Raw genomic sequence first — 9,593 nt, forward strand, 5'->3', positions numbered from 1 at the left:
AATATTCCAGTAATAACAGCCCCCCCATCATGTGCCAGTAATAACAGCCCCCCATCATGTGCCAGTAATAACAGCCCCCCATCATGTGCCAGTAATAACAGCCCCCCCATCATGTGCCAGTAATAACAGCCCCCCATCATGTGCCAGTAATGACAGCCCCCCATTATGTGCCAGTAATGACAGCCCCCCATTATGTGCCAGTAATGACAGCCCCCCATTATGTGCCAGTAATGACAGCCCCCCATTATGTGCCAGTAATGACAGCCCCCCATTATGTGCCAGTAGCCAGAGCCCCCCATTATGTGCCAGTAGCCAGAGCCCCCGATTATGTGCCAGTAGCCAGAGCCCCCCATTATGTGCCAGTAGCCAGAGCCCCCCATTATGTGCCAGTAGCCAGAGCCCCCCATTATGTGCCAGTAGCCAGAGACCCCATTATGTGCCAGTAGCCAGAGACCCCCATTATGTGCCAGTAGCCAGAGACCCCCATTATGTGCCAGTAGCCACCAGTATTGTACACAAAAAAAAAGAAACACTTATACTTACCTCCTTGGTAGCGATGCGATGCAGGCCTCTTCCGGCCTGTGTCCTGCGCTGTACGGCTCAGGCGGCGCGATGACGTCATTGCGCCGCCTGCGCCGGCCTCTGATAGGCTGCTGGCCTAGTGCCTGCAGCCTATCAGAGGAAGGGAAAGGGACACGCCTCTCCCTCCCCTGCCTCAGCACAGTCATCTGTATCGCTGTCCTGAGGACGGCGATACAGATGACTATAGAGATGAACGCTTCCACATCTCCCTGTGCCCTGCCGCCGAGCAGCTCGGGGGGGGGGGGGGGGGGTGTGGCAATTGCCCCGTTGCCCCCCCCTGGATCCGCCAGTGTTGCAGAGCAGAGGCAGAACTCAATTCACAGATTCCAGGGGGGGGGGGGGCACTTTTCCAGGGGGGGAGGCACTTGCCCCCCCTTGCGGACGCCCATGGCAAGATGCTACCAGATGATTGAATATGGGGGTCCCTGCAGCAACTTTGAGAAGGTAGGTCCTGGGGAGAAGAAGACACTGGCAATTTTCTCAGCTCTGATCGTGTCTATAATAATAAACTGGGGAGTTTCTTTAATAATCTATAATTTTTTTACATGAACATAGGCTGGCTGAGGTGCTGTACACTGAATATATGTATGTAGTGCAGTAAGTCTACTGTGTTATGTTCCACTTGTGCAGGGGGTGGGAGACTAGGGGCCCACCGGGGATTCACCTGTAACCCTGTGGGCCAGTCCGAGCCTGTCAGTATTGATGGTCTATGTTCAGTATAGGTCATTGATATCTGATCAGTGAAGGTCCAACTTCTAGCACATGTGCCAATCATCATGTTTGTAAAGGCTGCGAGGCTCCGGCGAGTGCTGTGGCCTTTTTCTAGACCAGTGACGTCGCGTTCATTGGTTGCAGTCCCATAGAAGTGAATGGGCCCGGGCTGCAATACTAAGACACTATACAATGTACGGCACTGTGCTTGGTAAGCCGTGAGAAGGCCACAGTGCCCACCAGAGCGCCACAGCCTCTTCAAACAGCCGATCAGTGGCGGTGCTGGATGTTGAAACCCCTCAATCTCATATTGATAAAGGGGTAAACGAAAAGGTATAGCAAAGTCCCACCACAACCTGTGCTCTAGGTGGTGCAACCATAACTAGAGCAGTAGGACATGATGCCTAACACCCAGTTGTCCTAGCTTTATAATGTATGTCATCCTTTAGATCATTTGCATTGCTATGAATATTGACATGACTCATGTGATGACACTACACAGGCGTGTAAACCTGCTCCGAGTGCCTCATAATGGAGAGGTATAATCAGAGCTCCTCTCGCACCGTGGGATAAGAATTGAATTGATTGTCGAGTACCGCGCTCGCTCTCATCGTCAAGCACCTCACAAATGAGCTGTATCATCATTAACAGCTCTGAAGTATGCGTCATTTAGAAAACGAGAGAACATGCTGGATGTCATTAGAGCGTGAGACTATTCACGAGAGCAGATTTACAAATTATGGAAAAATCAGCTGTCCTGACAACTCTTATTCTGTGCTTTCTCCCCTACGTCAGCCAGCGATGGAGCTATCATTTAGTCACAGAGTCACCTGGCTTCACAGAAATGCACAGTCCCTGCTTTCCCCTTGCTTGATCTACAGTACTGCATGACAGCCTAGGTGTGACAACCTAGAAAGTCATACAATTTTAGTACCATGTGTTGAAAGGAACACGTCCGTATTGGACCTTAGGGGTAGGTTCACACCTGCTGGAATTCAGTGTATCCAGCCTTGTAAGATACCGCCATTCACCACTGGATCCTATTGACTAGAATGGGATCCGGCATGAGTGCCAGGTTTCGGATAGACAAAAACCCGCTGTTTTTTGTCAGTCCAAAACCCAGCACTCATGCAGCCGGATCCCATTATAGTCAATGTAATCTGGCGGTGAACGGCGTTATCTGACTAGGCCAGATCCTGTGAACTCTTGCAGGCTTCAGATTTTTGGGAAAAAAGATTAGACTAAGGGCCCTTGCACACGACCGTATGCACTGCGAGACATACAGTTTGTGAGCGGCCATATCTCCCGTAGCGGCATTGATCATGCGCATGGGAGCGCACAGCATCATAGATTACAGTGATGATGTGCACATCGGGCCGCCCGCGGGACTATTGTGCAGGACAATATGAGTGCAGGACAATAGCCCTGCGGGCGGCCCAATGTGATGTTTAATCTATGATGCTGTGTGCTCCCGTGCGCATGATCAATGCCGCTCCAGGACATAGGGCATACAGTCGTGTGCAAGGGCCCAAAGGGCGCTCTTACATGGGTGATGGTGCAAAAACAAGAACAGATCGATAATATACAAGTCAATTAGCACCGGATTAAATGTGACTTTCACATGGCTGTGTGCAAAATGAAAGGGGTACGAATAGTGGCGTCGCTACAGGGGGGTGAGGGGGGGAAATTGCCCCTCCTATGTTATTCTTTGCCCCCCCAGGAGCCCCCCGCTGATTCCCCCCAAAGCAGGCCGGTGAATACTAATGAGCGCTTCCATTTTGGAAGCGCTCATTAGTACCGAAGGACCAGGAAGCGGTGAACGCTCTGTACTTACCACTTCCTGGTCCTCGGCTGTCGGCTGTGCAGGGCTGCGCACAGCGTGAGGGCGCTCTGTGACCTCACGCTGTGCGCGCCAGTTCAGAGCACAGTCGACTGAGGGAGGAGAGAGAAAATTGCAGGCGGCGTCCAGGAGCAGGAGAGGTAAGTGTTTTTTTATTTTATAAAAAATGTGGCTGCTGGGGGCATAATAGGGGCTAATCATGAGAGGCATAATGGGGGCTAATTGGAGGCATATGGGGGCTAATTGGAGGCATATGGGGGCTAATTAGAGGCATATGGGGGCTAATGAGGCATATGGGGGCTAATGATGCATAATGGAGGCTAATGAGGCATATGAGGGCTAATGAGAGGCATCATGGGGGCTAATTTGAGACAAAATGGGGGCTAATTAGATTATTAGAGGCATATGGAGGCTAATTAGAGACATAATGGGAGCTAATAAGAGGCATAATGTGGGCTAATGAGGCATAATGGCTTATAATGGGGGCTAATTAGGCATATGGGCGCTAATAAGAGGCATATGGGCACTAATAGGAGGCATAATGGGGGCTAAAGAGGCATATGGGGCTAATGAGGCATATGGGCACTAATAAGAGGGATAATGGGGGCTAATTAGAGACATAATGAAGGCTAATTAGGCATAATGGCTTATAATGGGGGCTAATGAGGCATAAGGGCTGATATGGGGGCTAATGAGAGGCATGGGGGCTGATATGGGGGTGATAAGAGGCATAATGGCGGCTAATAAGAGGAATAATGGGGGCTAATGAGGCATAAGGGCTTATAATGAGGGCTAATTAGACACAATGGGGGCTAATTAGACTATTAGAGGCATATGGGGGCTAATGAGGCATATGGGCGCTAATAAGAGGCATAATGGGGGCTAATTAGCGACATAATGGGAGCTAATGAGGCATATGGGGGCTAATAAAAGGCATAATGTGGGCTAATGAGGCATAATGGCTTATAATGGGGGCTAATGAGGCATAAGGGCTGATATGGGGGCTAATGAGAGGCATAATAAGTGTCATCCACAGATCCACCATAACAGTACGCCTGCGCACTGACGAGAGACAGAAAGAAGGGGAAAGAATCCGTGGAAGCGAGCAGAGGACGGCACAGCAGACGACTGAATGGCTTCTTTTGTAAGTAAATTGTTTTATTATAAATGTATCCCTGCATACCGCAATTCTCTGGTATTTTGTAATCTTATTTATATATACTTATTTTGTTTTTGCCCCCCCATTTCTGACTGTGGTATCTTTGTGCCCCCCTTATATATTGTTCCTAGAGTCGCCACTGGGTACGAATGATCATTATAACGATTGTTCGTCCTCCATTCACTTTGCATGTTGTTGGCAGCAGACCCCATTTACACAGGGTGATGTGCTGCCGACAAATGATTTTAGGCGGCAAAAGAAACATGTGATCAACCAACAGGATGAACAGTGGCTCCTTTACAGGAGCAATTATCAGGAATTAGTATTTATTCCCGATAACTGGAAAGGACAAAAATGTTTTGTATACAGTCCGGTCCATAAATATTGGGACATCGACACAATTGTAACATTTTTGGCTCTATACACCACCACAATGGATTTGAAATGAAACGAACAAGATGTGCTTTACCTGCAGACTGTCAGTTTTACTTTGAGGGTATTTACATCCAAACCAGGTGAACGGTGCAGGAATTACAACAGTTTGCATATGTGCCTCCCACTTGTTAAGGGACCAAAAGTAATGGGACAATTGGCTTCTCAGCTGTTCCATGGCCAGGTGTGTGTTATTCCCTCGTTATCCCAATTACAATGAGTAGATAAAAGGTCCAGAGTTCATTTCAAGTCTGCTATTTGCATTTGGAATCTGTTGCTGTCAACTCTCAAGATGAGATCCAAAGAGCTGTCACTATCAGTGAAGCAAACCATCATTAGGCTGAAAAAACAATACAAACCCATCAGAGAGATAGCAAAAACATTAGGCGTGGCCAAAACAACTGTTTGGAACATTCTTAAAAAGAAGGAACGCATCGGTGAGCTCAGCAACACCAAAAGACCCGGAAGACCACGGAAAACAACTGTGGTGGATGACCGAAGAATTCTTTCCCTGGTGAAGAAAACACCCTTCACAACAGTTGTCCAGATCAAGAACACTCTCCAGGAGGTAGGTGTATGTGTGTCAAAGTCAACAATCAAGAGAAGACTTCACCATTGTGAATACAGAGGGTTCACCACTAGATGGAAACCATTGGTGAGCCTCAAAAACAGGAAGGCCAGATTAGAGTTTGCCAAACGACATCTAAAAAAGCCTTCACAGTTCTGGAACAACATCCTATGGACAGATGAGACCAAGATCAACTTGTACCAGAGTGATGGGAAGAGAAGAGTATGGAGAAGAAAAGGAACTGCTCATGATCCTAAGCATACCACCTCATCAGTGAAGCATGGTGGTGGTAGTGTGATGGCGTGGACATGTATGGCTGCCAATGGAACTGGTTCTCTTGTATTTATTGATGATGTGACTTCTGACAAAAGCAGCAGGATGAATTCTGAAGTGTTTCGGGCAATATTATCCGCTCATATTCAGCCAAATGCTTCAGAACTCATTGGACAGCGCTTCACAGTGCAGATGGACAATGACCCAAAGCATACTGCAAAAGCAACCAAAGAGTTTTTTAAGGAAAAGAAGTGGAATGTTATGCAATGGCCAAGTCAATCACCTGACCTGAATCCGATTGAGCATGCATTTCACTCGCTGAAGACAAAACTGAAGGGAAAATGCCCAAAGAACAAGCAGGAACTGAAGACAGTTGCAGTAGAGGCCTGGCAGAGCATCACCAGGGATGAAACCCAGCGTCTGGTGATGTCTATGCTTTCCAGACTTCAGGCTGTAACTGACTGCAAAGGATTTGCAACCAAGTATTAAAAAATGAAAGTTTGATTTATGATTATTATTCTGTCCCATTACTTTTGGTTCCTCAACAAGTGGGAGGCACATATGCAAACTGTTGTAATTCCTGCACCGTTCACCTGATTTGGATGTAAATACCCTCAAATTAAAGCTGACGGTCTGCAGTTAAAGCCCATCGTGTTTGTTTCATTTCAAATCCATTGTGGTGGTGTATAGAGCCCAAAATGTTTAGAATTGTGTCAATGTCCCAATATATCCTGACTGTATGAAAATGAGTCATTGTAAATGGTATATACTCGAAATTGCCCAAATACAGCAGTCATGTACCACAGGGATCTGTACTGGGAGCAGTTGTGTATCACAGGGATCTCTACTGGGAAAAATGGAATACCAGAGGGATCTGTACTGGGTGAGCAATGAGGTATGACAGGAATTAGTACTGGGAGCAGTGGTGTACCACAAGGATCTCTAATGGGAGTAATGGGGTACCACAGGGATCTGTACTGGGACCAGCACCTATCTGACATTGGTGGCATATCCTACAATGACACATTAAATTCAATTGACCAATTCAGATGTCCGATTTTCTTCACGGGCCACCAGTCTGTGTAGGGACGATCACAGCATTCACCCAATTTTTAAGCAAGCCTCGCCTATTCAAATCAATGGGTCTGTAAAAAAAAAAAAAAAAAAATTCATGCTGATTTGTGCCTGTTCCTTTTTTCGCAGATAGTTGCTAGGAAACGCTGGACGTGCGTTCTTTGATTCATTTTGACAGACATGAAAAATGGCTGACATAATGACGGACGGATAGAAAAATGTAACAGACAATACCGATTCTACTCGGATGGAAAATTATCCGTTTTTAGCACAAGGAAGAGTTTTGCATCACTCATATAAAGCAGGCCTTAGGGATGTGCCGGTGTTCTGCCAAAAGTCTATACCTTGCCAAAAGTCTATACCGGAAGTGACGCAGCCGCGCCGGAAGTGACAAGATTGCCAAGGAATCAGCTGGAGGAGGGTGTGCACGGCGCTGGACAAGCACACCATCCACCGGCTTAGCAAAGAATTATTGCAGCGCCGCGATAGAAGTACTTCATACACCGCGCGTGCGCACTTAGGGGTATAGAGATTTTGCAGCGCATCAGTTGCAGTTTAGCTCTACTATGTGGTGAGCTCGGTTTCCAGCACTCAGCTCTGCGGTAAAGATGAACTGCAACTGATGAATTGTGGGCGCCTGCGCACTCAGGGGTAGGGAGATCTGATGCAACATTTTGCGCTGCAAAATCTCTATACCCCTAAGTGCGCACGCGCGGTGTATGAAGTGCACACCCTCCTCCAGCTGATTCCTTGGCGATCTCGTCACTTCCGGTGCGGCCCATCACTTCCGGTATAGACTTTTGGCAAGGTATAGAGATTTGGCAGAACACCGGGTCTAGACAGACCCAGCAGCAGCCTCCTAGAACCGACATCCCAGTGACCATGTGAAAAATGAAAGGTGGAATCTGATTGGTTGCTAGGGGCAACTAAGCCGGTTCTACTTTACACCAGTTTGATAAATTTCCCCCTTGGACTGTAGGAAATCCTTAGGGTACTTTCACATTAGGATTAACTATAAAAGGAATTGTTTGCGTATGTATGTCTATTTTATGATTTTACTGCCTGAATAAACGCTTAAAATAACTTTATTGTTATCTTTATTAAAATAGTGGCGACCCACCACATGAAAAACTCATCAGGCTAAAGGCTACTTTCACACTTGCGTTCGGGGCTCCGCTTGTTAGCTCCGTTTGAAGGCTCTCACAAGCGGCCCCAATGCATTCTGAGTGGACGCGGATCCGCTCAGAATGCCTCAGTCTGGCAGCGTTCAGCCTCCGCTCCGCTCAGCAGGCGGACATCCGAACGCAGCTTGCAGCGTTCGGGTGTCCGCCTGGCCGCGCGGAGCGAAACGGATTCCTCCAGACTTACAATGTAAGTCAATGTGGACGGATCCGTTTGAAGATGACACAATATGGTGCAATTTCAAATGGATCCGTCCCCCATTGACTTTCAATGTAAAGTCTGGACGGATCCGTCTGAACAACTTTCACACTTAGAATTTTTTCTGAACTATAATGCAGACGGATCCGTTCTGAACGGATCCCAACGTTTGCATTATAGGAGAGGATCCGTCTGTGCAGACATCAGAAGGATCCACTCCAAACGCAAGTGTGAAAGTAGCCTTAAGTCTGGAGGAGTGGCTCCCACCCCAATTGTATGGGTACAGCCTAGTCCTCCACAGTGTGTTTAGCTGGATATGTCAGGGTTTATGTAATACCCTGCCAAGATATCCAAGCACTCTGTAATAGTTGCTCAAGGTGCGCTGGATACACTTTTTGAAACAGCTATACACTTAGTTGCAGCTAGATAGTTTGTCACACCAGCAACATATGTAGATAGCGAGGTGGGATGGATTTGGTGCAGACGAGAGCTATGTTTGTAGAGCTCTACCCTATAAGGCTACTTTCACACTGCGTTTTTCTTTTTCAGCATTAAGTTCCGTCCTAGGGGCTCTATACCGGAAAAGAACTGATCAGGCATATCCCCATGCATTCTGAATGGAGAGTAATCCGTTCAGTTTGCATCAGGATGTCTTCAGTTCAGTCGTTTTGACTGATCAGGCAAAAGAGAAAACCGTAGCATGCTACGGTTTTATCTCCGGCGAAAAAAACTGAAGACTTGCCTGAATGCCGGATCCAGCATTTTTTTTCCACAGGAATGTATTAGTGCTGGATCCGGCATTCAAAATACCGGAATGCCGGATCCGTCCTTCCGGTCTGCGCATGCGCAGACCTTTAAAAATGAGAAAAAAATAAATCTGATGACACCGGAAAAACGGATCTGGTATTGCAATGCATTTTTCAGACTGATCAGGATCCTTGCCGCTCTCATATGTAGTGCTGACATTAGCGCATCGCTGTCAGTCAGTTACATAACGGTATTTCTGGTGGTAGAAACCCTTTAAAGGGATATATGCGGGATGGTCTAATTCAATCATATAATCCCATCAGTTTATGTGTGGAATCACCATTAGCAACCAGTGACAAATCAACCGGAAAGCCACTGGGGTATACATCCACTTCATATCCATAACATTGGGACGTCCAACTTCATAATTCAACGGAATATCTCTTTTTAAATGAAACATGTATAGGAGATGAAGTCATTTAGACCAAAGGGTTTTACAGTTCTCAGTGTAAATGTCCTACTTTCACATTAGCGGCAGGGGACTCCGGCAGGCTGTTGCGGCGGGTGAACAGCCTGTCGGATCCGTCCTGCCGCAAATTCACGTGTGCCCCCGGACTGCCACTCCGTCCTTATTGACTATAATGGGGGCGGAGTTCCGGCGGCGCACGGCGAGAGGCAGTCGGACTAAAATTACTGCATGCAGTACTGTTAGTCCGATTGCTTCTCGCCGTGCGCCGCCGGAACTCCGCCCCCCACCCCTATTATAGTCAATGGGGACGGAGTGGCAGTCCGGGGGCACACGTGAAATAGCGGCAGGACGAATCCGA

The sequence above is a fragment of the Bufo bufo genome, chromosome 2 (assembly GCF_905171765.1).
Source record: "Bufo bufo chromosome 2, aBufBuf1.1, whole genome shotgun sequence".
Lineage (NCBI taxonomy): Eukaryota > Metazoa > Chordata > Amphibia > Anura > Bufonidae > Bufo > Bufo bufo.